We start from the raw sequence: 17,626 nt of genomic DNA, 5'->3' as shown, positions 1-17,626 counted from the left end.
CAGGCGTGGCCGGCACAGCTTTACTATTTGCTGTAAGATGTCCTTGTCCACCCTGTAACGCTCTACTATCTCCAGGTCATGTAGCCCCTGGTAAGTTACCCTTGCTCTGAACACTCTCCTTCTCCTCCGAGGCCTGTGGTGGTTGTCGGCATCATCCTCCACAACACTGTCAGTCTCTAACACATGCTGATGAATCACAGCTATGGCAGCTCCCAACATGTACATTTTAAAAGTTCCCCATGTGTTTACACCTATGGTGCGGTGTTTGGGAATACACAGGTGTGTGTTGGGTGCTTACACACTTTATACTATTGTGCTGTGAACACCGATGATGTCATAGGGTGTGTATGTACATTCGTAGCTACAGGTTAAGTTATGTGTTTTACTGCCGGAACTACTATTGTGGTGCCTTTGGTGTTGAATTACATTTGCCTGCCGTGGATTACCTCTTGACCTTCACTTTACATTTCTGCGCGTTGCACCTACCATTTTCTGGCGTGCATCCTGCAGCCTACTTTCATTTGTGCTTTCCTGGACCTGGCGTATCTTGCATTATGTGTGCTACTGCCGGTCTGCTGTCAGTTTGCTTTGCTCTGCTGTGTCAGGTCTCCTATCTTTGCAATCCAATACCTCCCCTCCTTTCTTTGCATTCACATGCCTCCCCTATCCTGTTTTGCAGGTTTCTGCAAGCGGACATGTCAGCTGCCGTCAATTGGCCTTCATGGGTTGATTGGTGTTGATTGCTCATTAGTACTCCAATTACCCTACTTCCGCATTTCCTTTTCTTCCCCTGACCTTACTGTTTCTGCTATTGTTTGCGGCACGTGCGTCCGATTACTGGGTTTCGGGCACCTTTTCATCCTCGTACACATGCGCTTTTGGCCACCATATGTGCTCTCAGCTAAACGATTTCTCCCCACCCCTATCCTGCAACTTTGCTTAGCAACGGACAGGCCAGATTTGCAATGCTCCAATGTGCTTAGTGCTACAGTGGCACACCCCTCTGCTGATGTCATGTATCTCCTCTGAGCCACTCCTCGGTGTTATACTGCTGTGCCGTATTGTACAACCTTCCTCCAGTGGGACATTTGCGATTCAGTATTATCTGCCTCATTTGCATGGCATTGACTACTAATTCATAGTTACCGCGCCGAACACTATCGCAAGCCCTTAGCAACCCTTGCACCTTGGTTGTGGTGTTCCATGCCTACCATTGTGTGTTATGCTGTAAACCTGCTTTCTATTACATTGCGATTTTATGACATTTTTATATTATTTCCTTATGTTACAGCTTCCGCACACATGCCCTGTGGTTCTGCTGTGCGTTACTGTGGACATGACATTAAATGTTGTTATTTACGTGTTATGCATCTTTTCTTATGCCATTGGCTGTGTATTTCGCCATTGGCATATGTTCACATTGTGATACCTGGGTCTAGCCCTCTTCCATAGCTCCGATGTTATGTTTGGGAAAATGTAAACCGTGTTTTTTGGTTTACATTTCCGTGGGCTTACGCTACGCCTGCACCACTTCATGAATCGCTATATAACTTCATTTGCATGGTGCAACACTGCACATGGGGTGATTTGCATACCTACGCCGGGGGCTGCGCAGATCTGGCATACGCCGGTAGTGGACGTGGAATTGGATTGTACCTGAATCGCTCGGCGGACATATTTGGCGTTTTAATGCCTACGCTATGCGTGCGCCTGGCGCAAGCTTCATGAATCCCGGGGATTGTGTTTATTTCATCCTGGCTACTCGTCTTATTATGCTAATGTTTTGCAACTGATGCTCCTGCATGAAATAATGGGAAAAAGGCTACTGGGTAGAAATAACATAAGCAATGACTGCACAAAAATTAATGGCATGTTAAAAAAGGAATGGATATATAAAATGTTTGCAAAAAGTTATGTAAAGGTTGCGGTTTTGTTAGTCATGCATTTCATAGGCTGCAAGGCTGGCAGAACAAAAACAGTGCATATATATGTGTATGTATATATACATACATATATATATATATATAGGGTCTATATTAGAACACCGAACAATCAAAATGTCGAGTGTTCTAATATCGAACCCTATGAATCAAAAATTCAAAACATCGAACATTCAGAACAGCAAATATTTTCCTAGGGAAAAAATTTGCTGTTCCAAAACACATACACATAACACAAGCACAGCAAACAAACAGCAATTCACACACATACACCTAAACTCTTTCAGCTAACCCTACAGTAAACTATAAATACACCACTAACTATCCACTTACCTTAACCCAAACCCTAACCATAAGGTCCGTCACTATCGCACAGTCACCTCACCTGTGCCCTAACACTAACTCACCTACCCCGCCATAACCCTCATGTCCACACAATCGCACACTTACCTGACCCATGCCCTAACCCAAAATCACCTAACCCGCCCTAACCCTCACATCCACACAATCGTACACTTACCTGAACCCGATCCGTAAATTTCCACCAGAGCGCTGAAATTACCGAAGCAACAGAAATGGACAACCTAATTCTTTCCCTAGGAACAAATTTGGTTTTCTGTTTCTTCTATATTTTCAGCTTTCACTGAAACACTGAAAACGGGTCGATATTAGAACACTCGACATTTTGAATGTTCGGTGTTGTAATATAGATCCTATATATATATATATATATATATATATATATATATATATATTATGATAACGCTATTTTATTTCATAGAAAATAATATCTCCAGTGCAGAAAAAGTAGTAGGGGAAACAATGTTTAGTTATCGATTTTTTTTTTTTATTTCTTATGACTATAACAGCTGAATTTTTACCTTCAATGGCAACAAATTTATTTTCTTCTGGTTATTAATGTTTTTATCAGCCATAAGCTCTTGTATTTGATTACATTTGTACCTTCAAATGGTGAAGACAAATATACATACAGAAAAATTCAGACATGATTTGTTTAGAGGGATGTAAGCAGGAAGTGTGCACTGACTGACCATGAGAGAGAGCAATAACTCCAAAAATAAGATATAAGTGCTGTTTCCATCAGCGCTCTATAATCAGCATAAAAAATATATATTTTTTTTCAATCTCTAAGCTTGCTTATGTTTTAGTTCTATCTGTAGGCAGCTCGCAGTTAGAATTCTAAAACTTGTAATGAGTATCTGACATGAATACTATATATGTGGCTTGCAAAATAATCAGATTCAAAGCATATTCAATAAGCATTCCTTTTATTGAAATATGAATGTTTTACTTTGTGGATGGATATCAGCTATTCAAAGTCTTTTGTCACTACCAAATGATAATTTTAACCACGGATTCACAAAATAATTTTTATGTCTTATTACAATGATGGAAATGATAGAATTTTCTGTTTTCTATCTATATAAAGCTGGGAAGAAACAGAGAAAAATTTTTCATAATTAACTTTTATATGTTTTTAAACCAGAAAAGCTTTATTGACCAACAATCAAATCCACGATAGACTTGCTACCCTCTGGGGAGTAGCAGCATAGATTCCATTAGTGGTTAGCTACGAGTCCTAAAATCACATCAAAATTACTTAATACAGATAGCAATTTAATCCAAAACTGACAGATAATAAATTTTATTAGATCACTATAGGTCATGCTTGGTGTATTAAAACCATTTACAATATTTCCAGAACCATTTAAATAACACATACTAAACAATGGAAAATTTTAAGTTTTCAGGAAATGCCTAAAATCATCTATCTGTTCAAACTAAGCTTGAATCCTTTGGTTGAGGCAGTACTGGGAACTCTGCTTTAAACTAATCTCTTTATCAGACCTTGGTACACTCCAACCACTTTAGCCAGGGTGACTGTATTACTGTAAAATCTTTAGCAGGCAAATCATTCACCTTTGCAATAGGAACTTAATTAAAAGATGTATCCTAGCTTTGTGCACTAGATCTACTGTCAGTGGGGTGCAGGTGGTTTACCTCAAAATAAGCATGTTCATAATTGAGAAATGTTACACTCCCTTACCTGGAATATTAATGTATGCTCAAACCCATCATATATGAATTATATTTTTTCAGAGGAGAGTTAAGGCAATCAGCCGTATAATACATTTACAAGAGAAATAATCACAAGAGAAAAACACATCCAAACCAGATTGCGTGTCTGAAGAAAGACTTAAGTTGAAAATAGTGTTCCATGCTGAACACATATTATTGAGTGGAACATGATGAAGGTTAATAGTGAAAAGCATAACTAGCTTGCGGAAATGGCAGGTAGCAAACATTTATAACCCAAATGAGGATGACTTCATCTTCCTTACCTCAATTTTGACATTTAGGATATACATAAAAAAGAACGTATATGTCAGTTATAACACACGACTTTAACATAGTATTAGACTGTAATGGGGACAGAGTTTTGCAAAGAAATAAAACCATGCAAAATAAGTGTGTTAGAGGAAATGGAGGAAGAGGGAGGATAGATGCATGGAGCAATTCTTATAAGAAAGACTTATAGTTGATCTTCTAAAGAAACTGCAATACAAGCAAGCAGTATCAATCTTGTGATTAGGGAGAATCACACATACATACATACATACATACATACATACATACAAATGTTTCAAGCATGGGCATTAAAGCCCTTCTAGCTTGCCAATATGCCCAAACACTTGATCCCATAATAAATGTCCAGGCTGTTCTTAAAAATATCTAAACTAGTACTTGCTTTAATGCAATTTGATAGTCTGTTCCAAGCATCAGCTACTCTGTCAGAGACCAATTAATACACTTCTCATTCCTATAGAATGTTCTACATAGGTTATCTGATGATTCTCTACTACTTTTTGTTAACCCCAAACATTCCAACAGGTAGTTGTCCCTAAATGCCCATTATACATGAATAAGATCTCTTCTTAAATATCTATAAGAGACACTGTACAAGTTCATATATTTTAGTCTTTCATAATAACTTATATTTTCACATCCATGGGTGCCCTTAGTATATCTCTGCTGTACTCTTTCCAGTTTATTCATGCTTGTTTTCCTATAGGGTTTCCGTATTATTATTCCATACTCAAGTGTGGGTCTAATGTAACTAACACACAATGACTTCATTATATTTGATGTCATAGACTTTATAAATCTTTTTATACAACCTATAGTTCTATAACTATCATTAGCTAATTGGTTGATATGATTAGAAAAACTCATAGCTGAATCTATCCATATACCTAGGTCCTTAACTGTGTCTACAGTTTCAATCACTGTGTGTTGTATTAAATATTCACTTTTCAGTTTATGTCTCCCAAATCTCATATGCTTAGTTTTTGATGTATTTATCAACATATTATTCTCCTGTGCCCAAATGGTCAATTTAGTCAAATTATTTTGCAGACATGCCTTATCTGTAACACTTGTAATCAGTTTACCCAATTTCAGGTCGTTAGCATATAGACTGTAGAACACCTGAGATGAAAAAGTAAGGTCTGAAAGATACAATCTAAACAAGCAAGGGCCTAGTACAGAGCCCTGTGGGACACCTTGACTGTAACCAAGGATTTCACCTGTCCAGTTGGTGTGTGATACTTGCCATGTCCTATTTGTAAGCCAAGCAGCTATCCATCTTATCAACAGTACATGAATACCTAGTTGTACTAATTTATTGATCAGTGTTTTGTGCATGACCCTGTCAAATGCTGAAGTTAAATCTATATAAATCACATCACAGCACAATGTTTCATTCATAGCTGTTATTATATTGCTATAGAACATCATGTTACAGGTGGGAATAGATCTACTTTCAACATATGTATGTTGATATATGGTTTCAGGTCCCAACCTATCCAGTTCTGACAATAACTTATCCAGTATTACCTTCTCCATTATTTTTCCATAGCATGAAAGTAGACTTAAGGGTCTATATGATTCTGCTTTTGCCCTACTCCCCTTTCCCTTAAAGACAGGTTTAATAAGTGCGTGTCTCCAATCTTGAGGAATCTCCCCATATTTATATGACCTAGTGAATAATAAATGTAATGGCAGTGTAAGTTCTTGTTTAAGTGTTCTCAGGTCATTGTTACTTATTCCGTCTCCGTCCTGCACTTTGTTTGGAACCAGTTTCCACAGTTCTTTTTCAATATAATCTAATTTGATTCCAGTATCTGGGGTTACCTACATGTTACTAGGACAACTTAACACCCCTTTTTGTGGAGCCAAACTGTTTTGCATAAGGTTTTGTAAATATATTTATACTCTGTTGTGTCTGAGAATACATTTTAGAATCTGCACACAGTTTGTCAATTTGTGTATCTTTACTCATTCCACATCTTATGTATCTATAAAAAGGTTTCCTATTATGCTCAATGCCTTTATATAAATGTTCATATGTAAGAAGTAATATTTATTTAAAGGCAGCATCGCTGCCTCCTCATGCATCTCCTACATTTGTCCTAAATAATGTAAAACAGTGGAGATTAACACAAATGTAGGACCACAGAGGCTAAAGAAAGATTGAAACTTATTCTGCAATAAGTCAGACAAAAGTTTTGCAAGCATAACAGAAATGTGTACAATTCTAGAATGGAATGAATGCTGATGAATAGACAGAAATTTCTTGGAGGAGAGCAGGTACAGAAAAAAAAAAGAAAAATAATCTATTTATAAGGAAAAAAGAGCAACATTTTAAACTTCAGAAACACATTTCCTTAGTGTCAAAGACAAATATAAAATTAAGGAGAATGTTGTAATCCCTAAATGCAGACATTGAATTCATCTCCATCTCACAGTAAGATGCAAAACTTATTATGACAAGTGATACATGCTGTTTTAATGCAGATTAATAAAAGTTGGGTCTTGAGGTTCAAAGAGATAAGGCATATGGGTCTAATCCAAACAACTAAGAATACTTATGGTGAACCTTGCACACACACAAGGCAATGCGTGCAGCTTTTAAGCAATTTATGCAGAACTCTATCAAAATCCACTCCATAACTTATGGTTACCCAAAACTCTTGAATTTGGTTCCAAGATCTCTCTTTGATAAAGTTTATTTGTAAATACATGTTGGAAGGAATTCATTGTGGAAGAGGAAATAAGAGTAGAACTTAAACAAAGAAACACAAATGAGGCAGAAGGTCAGATGCTTAACCAATGTAATTCTTTAATTAGAAAGAAAAAAAATCATAATTGAAAAGCTATGATCATCATATAACAATATAAAGAAAATTAAACACCCCTATAAACTACAGTGAAAGCATGAACATGGTTGTTTACAGAGAAAAACTGTCCCATTAAAGATGTCAAGATTCTGTAGTTTGCTTTAATTTAATACATACTAAGACTCTATCTAGCAAGTCACAGCTAAATCCTGCCAAAAATAATAGATGCAGGGCATGGAGGATTTACAAATGGCAGACAGGTCATATCTACTTCGTAGCAACGTTTTTATTCCACCATCAAAACATGAGCAGTAAATAAATAAATAAATAAAACAAGCTTTTTTGCAATTTATTAATAAATGAAGATGTAGGAATTGTATATAGTTGCGCATACACACACACACACACACACACACACACACACACACACACACACACACACACACACACACACACACACACACACACACACACTATATGGAGAAGCCACTTGCCACCAGAATTTTTCATTACAGCAATGGAAACAGTAGCTAAGAGCACCACATTTCTACTGAAAAATCAAGAACCACAAGATAAGGGGAAGATTGCTTTTATCTTGTCTACAGAACATTTGTGTTATTGATCAAAAGGATAGCAAAGGTCATCAACCAAATTACAGACATATTTGAAGAGTACATGTGACTGAAATGTAATGAGACAAAACAGCATTTTTGAGCTAGTATTCAAGCAGTGGAAAGGGGCTATATGCGCACATTATGTAAGAATTTTTCCAAACTATTTAGAACTATCAATAAGCTACACAAATCAAGCCACAGTGCATGTGAATATTAAGATATTGGTGGACAAAATATGACATTATTTATTAAATGCAATGCTCAAACTGCAGTTAAAACATGATTTACCGGCTAGCACAACATATCCCTAGGAACTTGTCAAACCCTACAAACAAAGAAATCAGCAGAAGATCTATGATATAATTGACAAATCAATATTAGGAGATAAAAGCGAAAGACAAAAGTGCTAAAGAGAAAGTGTCTGCATAGGTTCATAGGTAGGTACTAGGCTATCTGCCTGATGGCATTTATAAGCCTAGCCAGAGTGTGTCGGCTCTCACCACCCCATTGATTAATTAACTGATCCTCTGTCAAGCAGAGCCAATGAAGTGATCCCAGGGGTGTATTTATGTATGGAGCAAGTGACCTACTGCTCTTACCAACAAATGGGACAGTTTTCAGCCTAAATCCTTGTACTATTGTTAACCAAAACCATAAGGAAGATGAACATAAAATGGTCTTCAAAAGTAAAAATCTGTCTGAACACCAGAGTCAAGGCATCAGCATATGGAAAGGATGCTAAACGTAGGAAGTTTTAATTGGGGGACTGGCATTAGTCACTACTATGGGAACATAGTCAAAGGGGACATCTTAGAAAACGAGGGGGCAAAATGCAAAACTGTAGAAGTAGTTAAATGTAATCATCTATTTTTATACAAAGTTGGCAGGGATTCTGGATACGGTCAAATCAAACTTATCAGGACATTAGAAAAGAATGTTGAATCTCTATAACTTGGGTAAACATACATGCATATACATTTCAATCATTCATTTTGATATTCAGAAAAAGACAGAAGTAAGGAATGACATACCACATAGAAAAAAATAGCTTTTGTTTAAGAAAGGTAAGGTTAGCACTATGTTTCTAGGTTTTTGTAAAAATAACAGAAAAGCAAATGCAGTTTAGCTGGATAAATCAGGAAGAGTAAAAGTTAAGATCTGCACATTGCAAGCATGTCTGGGACATGATGACAACCCCATCTAAAGGGTCTATGTTATGGGACTAACATCTGAGAATTCTACTCTGATGGTAGTTATACCTGGTAGGCCTATTTAAAATAGGTTTGTAAGGGGATATCATCCTGTTGGAGGTGCAATCAACTGAAAACAGAATATGTGCATGTGTTGTGGGAGTAGCAGGACAATATTTGAGGAGGACTAGGAAAATACTGTCCTGCCCTGTGATACTCCCACAAGGCAGGACAGTATTTGAGGAGGACTAGGAAAATATAGGACAAAATATTTGCAGAAAAAAATGCAAATAACATGGGAAGACTGTGTTTTAGATATAGGGAGAGTTCACTTAACAGACGCAGACTGGATTGTGGCTAAAAAGTGCTCCTAAAGCATCATCATCAGAAAATCAGCATCATATGCTAATGTGGTCAAAAACCTTTATAGACTGGTGAGAAGACTTCCATATTCAGTGGAAGGAGTAGAAGAATATAAGGCCTCAGTCTTTACATTTTTTTTGTTTACTTTACTTTTGCCTTAAATCAAGGAACTCCAAATAGGATCTATGAATTTTGCATTTAATAAGCAACATACTGAAAGTGTCTGACAGTAGATCCTGAGGTGCAGTTTTATTATTTGTTAGAATATTTTGCTATTCTTAAAAAAAACAATAACAAGCTAATTAATTATAATATGGTTATTGTCTAGACCTCCATCTCCCATTTATAAAAAGAATTGTCAGTGTCTAGTGCATCCCTATCCAGATCCTAGTTACACAGTTAATACTCATTGTCATTGGGACCCCTATAAGACTTATGCAGTTAAAGCTTGCTGTCTTCTACAACAACCCATCCCATGTGCCAGTTATTTATTAATATTTGTTGATAAGGAGAACTGTCACACTGCCTGGTTTTGTAATTAATGCTTGTCGCTTGGGGAAAGTCTTCCCACTCCCTCCTGTATTAGAGTACCACTGGTGCAATGCTAAATCACATGGGTATTTTACTCCTATATATGACATATCAGACAGATTCATAATGAGGATTCTGTTTATAGGTTTGCATTACACCAGGCTGGAATAGCTTGGCATGTATTGTATAATCTAGCATAACTTTACAGTATAAAGCTTAGAACCTGTAGCACAGTTGCAGAGAGGGGGATTAGATGTTAAAAATGGTGTGTCCAGCTAATCTACTCCTGACAACTAAATCCATCCTAGGAAAGAACATTAGATGTGGACACAGAAGGAGAAGGCCACTAATCCACTAGGGGAACTGTTCTTGGCTCTCTGTCTTGGCATTATAGCATGTTAAATGTCCAAGAGTAACACTGCTCTGCCAGCCAAAGAAATATGAATGCTTATTGAGCAACATTCTGGAATACTAATCTGCATTCTTCTACACTACATTTTGTTTTATAACGTAAATCTGTGTAAGTCACTCACAAGATATGCGCTGTGCAGTATTGTATAAAGAACAGTAATATATCATACTGTCATACTGCTAGCATTACTAGATAAATTCAGTGCACATACACTGGTTTAGAATATGAAATATAGTTTTATTAATCCTATGTATGCTCTGTAGGCATGCTGTATAGGTAAGCTACTGACAGAATTAACTGGTACACCTTGCATGGAATGTCTCTGCATACATTTCTAGGTTTGCCTCTGCATTTCTGATAACTACTGTTATTTTAGCTTGGCAAACATTTAGAGGACTATAAATCATAACATAAGCCTTTTATTGAATGTTATTTCTCATTTATTAACTTCATATTGCAACAAATTAGTCTCCTGTTAAGCAAGTGTTTTCTGGGGCTATGTAATTAATACAATACAATGCACTTGCCTTTATGAGAGACTAATTTGGTCAATTAACAGTAGTGAGCAGAATGCTAACCAATGCATACTGAGTGTCTTACTTACTAATTTATTTAACATTTTTATGTTGGATTCCATGTGGCCCTTCCCCTATTAAAATAAAACACTAAAACTTAAAAAGAAAGAAATCAGTAACAGCACATTAAGAAGGTAAATCCTATATAAAATCATATCCAAAACACAGTAACGTATTCAGGAAGATGAATTCTCACAATTTCCACTTTCCTGGCTTAGGTCACATCTCTTTGCCTACCACTAATGTTTTAAAGTTAGATATAATGATATGCAAGTTCTTTGCTTTGCAACAAGATAAAATGTTGCATTACTAATAGAAATCATCATAAAATAAATATGTAAATGGATTCAGCATATGCTAAATGAAAATATTCTTTTTACAATATGATCTGTTGCCTTTGATTCAGCTGCACACTACCATTTCTGTTATTAAGGAAGCTAAACAACTTTTTTTTCCATGAGATGTGTCAAACTTGTCAGTTCTTTTTCAATGTTGTTACATTAGGTATAATCATGATACAGTTTAGTCATAAATACCCATTAAAGCATGTATTTTGGCTTGATCTTTTTATTAACTAAGTGCTATTTACTTATCTACCAATGGTAGAATATAAGGCAGAAATACAATAGTAAATAAACAAAATGCACCAAAATCCCATGAATGTTACAGTATACCTTTTAAAGCTATAACCTGTGGTGAAACTTTCAGGAGTCACTTGACAGAAGGTCCTTTTTCAAGCAAAAATATCATACAGATTGCAGTCCTACTGTACTGTTCTGCCTATGTCCTATAGTGTACTAATGCCATGCCTATGTATGTAACACTGAAGTAACACAAACACTGAGATTCTAATAGTCTTAGCATAAACTGCTCTACAGTCTAACTTAAGTATGTTTTGTGTATACGAATTTCCCAAGAGAAATCTGAAGTAGTTTAGGTTAAGGCTTTTGGAACACCAGCCAGCTAAAGCAGTATGCAATGAAGGGGATGTAACAGTAAAAATCATCTCTACTTGGCACTCACCTCTGCTTCGTATCAAGGTAAAACATATAAAACATTCTACGTTTTACATGAAATATTTTAACAAACGTAATGAAAACAGTATTAGTAGTAATATAAAAGGACAGTTCAGTAGTGATGCAATGGGTAGTATTGCTACCTCACAGCAAGATGTTCTGTGGATTAGTTCTTACTGGCCTGCATTCTACATGGAGTCTGCATGTCTTCCCTGTATTGGTATTGTCTGCATGGGTTTTCTCCTAGTGCTCTGGTTTCCACTCATATTCCAAAGATTTGCAATACGTGGACTGGGAATTCTAAACCGTCTGTAGGAGTGAGTCCATGCATGTGTGATATGAAAGAAAGACCTTTTCCTCCTTTGCCTTGTAAACTCTGCAGAAAGTGGTGGCTGCCCGTGTTTTGTTGTAGGAGTTAGCTGTGACTCATGGCAAAAAAAGAGAGTAACATAAAACATAGTAGCTCCCTTTCTCTATTTTTCCAAAATACTTAAAATAAAGAAACTAAAAAAAAATTCCATATACTATAAGAAATAATATCTAAGGTAATAAGTGCATCTTTCTCTTGAAGTCATTGCAGGTCTACTACACGTGCTTAACACACTTGCTCAAGATAAATGATCTCATCACCACTAGCTCATTTCAGCAAGAGCTCAAACTCACACTAACCCATCTCCCATAACTTTTTTCTTGAAACAAAGGTCAGTGCATTTTCACTAGGATACATTTTCAGTACTGGCAACATCTTTTATATAAAATGTAATAAAACAAATTTTACCTAATTCATTTTTTTGACAATGAATTGGAAAATAAGTTCATAATCAGGTCAGTAAAACTGCTCCTGAAATTTTGCTCTATAATCTGTGAAACTAGACTTGCTATTATTGTTTCACCAAACAATCAAGTAAGACGTGAGAAACTATACTAGCATGAACATGCAAAAATATTTCAAATTTCCATACAAGCATCTTACTGCAAAATGGTACATATTATATACATACACAGCATCCTCACACACCCATAAATGCAGCATTTAACTGTTAAAGCATATTCAAAATACTCATTTTTATTTCTCCTCCTTTAAATGGTCCAAGGTAAAATTTCAAATGGATATGTATAGCTGTCAGCTGAGCAAAATGAATAAAGAATGAGAAGATAGTATTCAGTCGACATACTTTTATAGTTGGCATTCCTCTTGGAGACATGGTTGGATATTAATTTTGGTCCATAATTGGAGTCTGCTGTATTGTCCAAGCTTTAATTATGATGTACCGCATGACTGTGGCATTGTCAACCACTTGAAGAGGTTCCAGGGACCAAAGATGGTTCAGAGAGTTGAGTGCCTCAATGAAGCCAAGCATCTCCTTGATACTTATGTGCTTGTATCTGTCACTGGTGTCCTGCACCCCAGGAACCCTGCTGAAACTGCTTGCCAAGCATTGTCCAAAGTGCCTGTGGAGCCTGGCTGTTTTGGAGCAGGGGAGACCTGGATTTAAGGATACCTTTTGCCTATGCCAAAATATTTATCTTCTGATAAATCCCAGTACTTGGATCTAAAAAGATAGAGGGTGTTGATGCAGGGACCAAAGAGATTAAGACACTACTGTATCTTTCTCATGTGTAGTCTTGCAAGGGGTATCATGAGAATAATAGATGCCATGACTCCCAAAATCCTAAGATATTCCTTCACAGTGCCCGAAGTCTGAGTGGAAAACATTAAAAATATGTTTAATAAATTTCATTTTTTTCCTGTGGAAGAAAAGCTCTTTGAACTGAGGTGCCTAATTGACATTCCAGGAATATAATCCTATGCGATGGAGTCAAGAAAGACTTTTGAATTTTCTCTTGGAATCCCAGCTTGTTCAAGAGATTTCACATCCAAGAGAGAGATTCCTGACATTTTGAAAAAGATTCTGTGAAGATTAGCAAGTATGTGGATACCCTGTGTCCTGCAGTGAGCTATAATTGAAGCTGGACACTTTTTGAACACTCTTGGTTTGGTAGATAGTCCAAAGGGTAAGGCAAAGACACAGAGCCTTAAGAAATATCTGAAGTTTCATGAATAGGGAAGTAATTATAAGCATCTTTTAAGTCTAGTGTTACCAGGAGACTTGAAAGAAGAAGAAGAGGTAACATGTTTTGAAGTGACATCATTTTGAACTTGGGTATTATCACAGACAGGTTTAAGAAAGAAAAATCCAGAACTGGTCCAAACATTTCTTTCTTTGGCACCAGAAATATCCATGGGTAAATCCCATTCCACATGTGGGAAGTAGGAACTGGTTCTATCACTCCTTGGGACAGCATGTGATGAAGAACAGGAGGAAATAAAAAAGTCTGATATGCATGATAAGGAATGACCCCCTGGAAAGGAGGAATTTCCTTCCACTGTCATATGTAATCCTGATGAATGATTTTCAGAACCCATTTGTCTGAAACAATCTGTTACCAAAGAGAACAACTGAGATTCAGACTTTTGGAATAGAAAAGGGGTCAAGGTGGGAGGAGTTTCAATGTCTGTTGAACAGTATGTCAAACTTAGTGGACTGTCCTTGGTTTGGGGAGGTTTGAGACTTCTTTTTGGAACCCCCTTTCCACTTCTTAGACATCTGTTTACCTGAATTCTGTTAAAAATGTTTATTCTCTTTTTTGCCAATAATTGGATGAGAAAAAAAATCACTTGAAAAAATTTGGAAAATGAGGCCTGAAAAAAATTAGACATTCCCTAGTTCAAATTGCCCCTTTCATCAGTCTTTTTGATCACCTCTGCATCAGAGGAGCCAAACATTAAATCTCTATCCAACGGCAAATTTAAAATCACATATTTTATATCATCAGAGTCTTTGTGAGAATCCAGCAAAGTAAACCTTCTTAAAAGAGCACCAGTGGTCATAGCCCTTGATGAAGTATCAACAGAGCCATATGCAGACTGTGAACAATGAGTTTTAACATGTACAATGGACAAAACTAAATTATTTAAAGCTGATTCTTCCTCATGAGAAGAAACTGCAGACAAACATTCCTCATACTTTCAGAATGTGTCAGTATTAACTTTAATGTATGAGCCTAACAGCTGAAAATTCTGAAAACCAAAGTTGCAGAAGTATACCCTTTTTCCCCATATCTATCAATAATTTTCCCATCCTTATTAGAAGGAGTGGGATTGGAGTAAACTAACTGATTAGCAGCAGTGGACTCAACTAAGGCTAAAGCTGCTGGTCAGGTTTAGGAATAATGTCTACAAACATAAATGAATAAGGGATTTTAAACATGCTATCTAACCTTTTTAGGAACAGCTGGCTGACTCTCAGGAAAATTGGAGGCAGTAGGACACACACATCCTCTAAAGCACACAGGACAGGAGGAATAGGTATATGTTCTGGAAAATGCTTCTGCAACAACTAATATTATTTTCAGAAGGACTGAGAAACCGCAGTATTCTCCCACTGAAAACACTGGGACACTTTAACAATAGTTTCAGAAAAAGAGACACCATCGCTGGAAGATCCAGAAAATGAGCTTTCCTCTGAATTTGAATCTGATATTTGAGGAGAAAGCCCTAAAAGTGTCCCTGCATCTTCCTGTTTGGATTCGGAATCTTGAATCTCTTAAGAAAAAGAGGAATCCCTCTTTCTTATACCAGAAACTACTTTACAAGAAGGATAAATAGTCTTAATTAAACCATGTGCTAGTCCTGGTAAACTACTCCTATCCAAAGAAATTTGACTGAAAGTAGATGCATGCTTGGGTTTCTGTTTCTTTTTGACAGGAAAACATGGGGCCAACTGTGTTACTAGTGGCAGCTGTTGCTTACCTAGGGATAGGTGAAGCATTCTGACACAACAGGGAAACTAATATTCCCAGAATCAGCTTGAGTGACTCTTCCTTGCCCACTGAGGATTCTTCAATAGCTACAGAGGATGTGCCTAACCCTCGGTTCATAGTGGCTGTAAGTCCTACACCAGAGGGATTTGGGGTGAAATATTAGTGGTTTGAGGTATAACTAATGGGCACAGCAGAGTCACTGACCTGTGGCTGAAGCAAATACTTAGATTACTGTGGTAGCAAAGGCTGTTTGCTTAACCTTTGCTTTTTGTTGCTGGAAGAAGGACTGACCATAGGACTAGCAATCTCTTCCATGGTCAGACTGAAAATGGTGCCTCTTTCCCATGAAGACAAGCAGCAAATGCCAGTAAAACAACAAGCAGTCAACAAATGTTACTTTTCTAACAGAAAAAAACACCGTAAAAACACTTAAAAATAGCATAACAGCCCTGCAGTAGAAAAATAAACAGAATTTCTCCACAAAAACTATGTTTTCATTTAGTTTACACTACTTTTAAATTGACAGAAAAAAATAATGCTCCACTTAGGAAAATGTTACAGTCCTGAGACAGTTCAATAAAACACAAGATTCCTAGCTTTAAAATACTTTTCCTGAAGAGGAAAATAACAAATCTACAATAAATTTAAGAAAATGGAAGTTCTGCCCCCAAAGAGAACTTATCGAACCAACAAAGGAAAGCAGAAGCTAGCCATTGATTCTCAAGTGCTCAGAAAAGTGTACTCTTTTGTGGTTGTAAAGCTCTGATGGGATTCACACATAAACTTGTCTTTTAGTCAGCTCACCTCAAGCTGCTTGACAGTTTGGATGCATGGAAGGTGCCCCAAAGCTTTTAACACTGGCCAGCTGTAATATCCTTGGCAGTATATGACCCAAACAACTAAGGCTACTACAGCAGTGATCAATATGAAGAGCATATTTTGTTATTATGTAGATTTATGCAAATACTCCTATTTTTAATGCTGCAGCACTTATTTCTCTTCCATGCCAACCTACGATGTCTGCATTGCATGGTTTAAAAATATATTATTCTCATGTGTTTGTATTTTGTCATTATTTGATTGATGGAGCATTTCTGCACAGGCTTCACCAGAGACTGATTTTATTCAAGACGACTGCCCTTGTTAGCAAGCAAGCAACCAACAAATAAGCAAATACATTTGCCCTAATACCAGTATTAATTTCTAATCCAGTGATATAGAGAACATTCATTTTGTTTTAAAAATGTCTTTTCTTTTAATAGCATGAACAGTGGATCTGTTTTATGCTTGAATCTATGCTTAAGGTTGGGTCATGCTGATGCAGTAATTGAGACTCTCTATTACAAATAGATTTATAGGTAAGTACTAGGCTAGCTGCCTTTTTGGGTCATTTTAAGCCAAGCCAACTTTCCTCAAAGATGAAAATCAAATTCTGTACCTTACATCTGTGAGGTAAACACCTTAGCCATTATGCCAATTCACAACCACAAAGGAAGTGAAATTGTCGGGCAGGTAAGCCTGACCTACCAGTCACTATATTTAAACATGCCCATAGTAGTTAGACATTGCAGAAGTCAATGACATGTATATTTATGTCTACATTCTGTAGAACTGTATATTAGCCTCTCATGCTACAGCAGATGCCTTGTGATGTATGTCAGTATATATGTTCTTAAACATTTTCTTTATTGAATGTGGTCATTTTGGACAGAGGCTGCTCTATCTTTTGGTGTGGTGTATTCTTTTCATCATTCATGACAAGACATTCCTTTCTCATCAAAGAGTAGGCCTTTCACTGCAAGGGTTATGACTCATTTAGCCAAAATGGTACAAAAATATGTCAAAAACTATAAAACTCTGGATGTGGTCCTATGAGATCTAGGGGTGCCCAGCTAAAGGTGTCATTAGTCTAGTTACTACAGCATATTGTAATTTAGAGCAGTATAAAGGCAAGAATCC

Source organism: Protopterus annectens, chromosome 7.part0 (assembly GCF_019279795.1).
Source record: "Protopterus annectens isolate FY-2018-M chromosome 7.part0, PAN1.0, whole genome shotgun sequence".
In the NCBI taxonomy this organism is placed as follows: domain Eukaryota; kingdom Metazoa; phylum Chordata; order Ceratodontiformes; family Protopteridae; genus Protopterus; species Protopterus annectens.
This window is presented reverse-complemented; position numbering follows the sequence as displayed.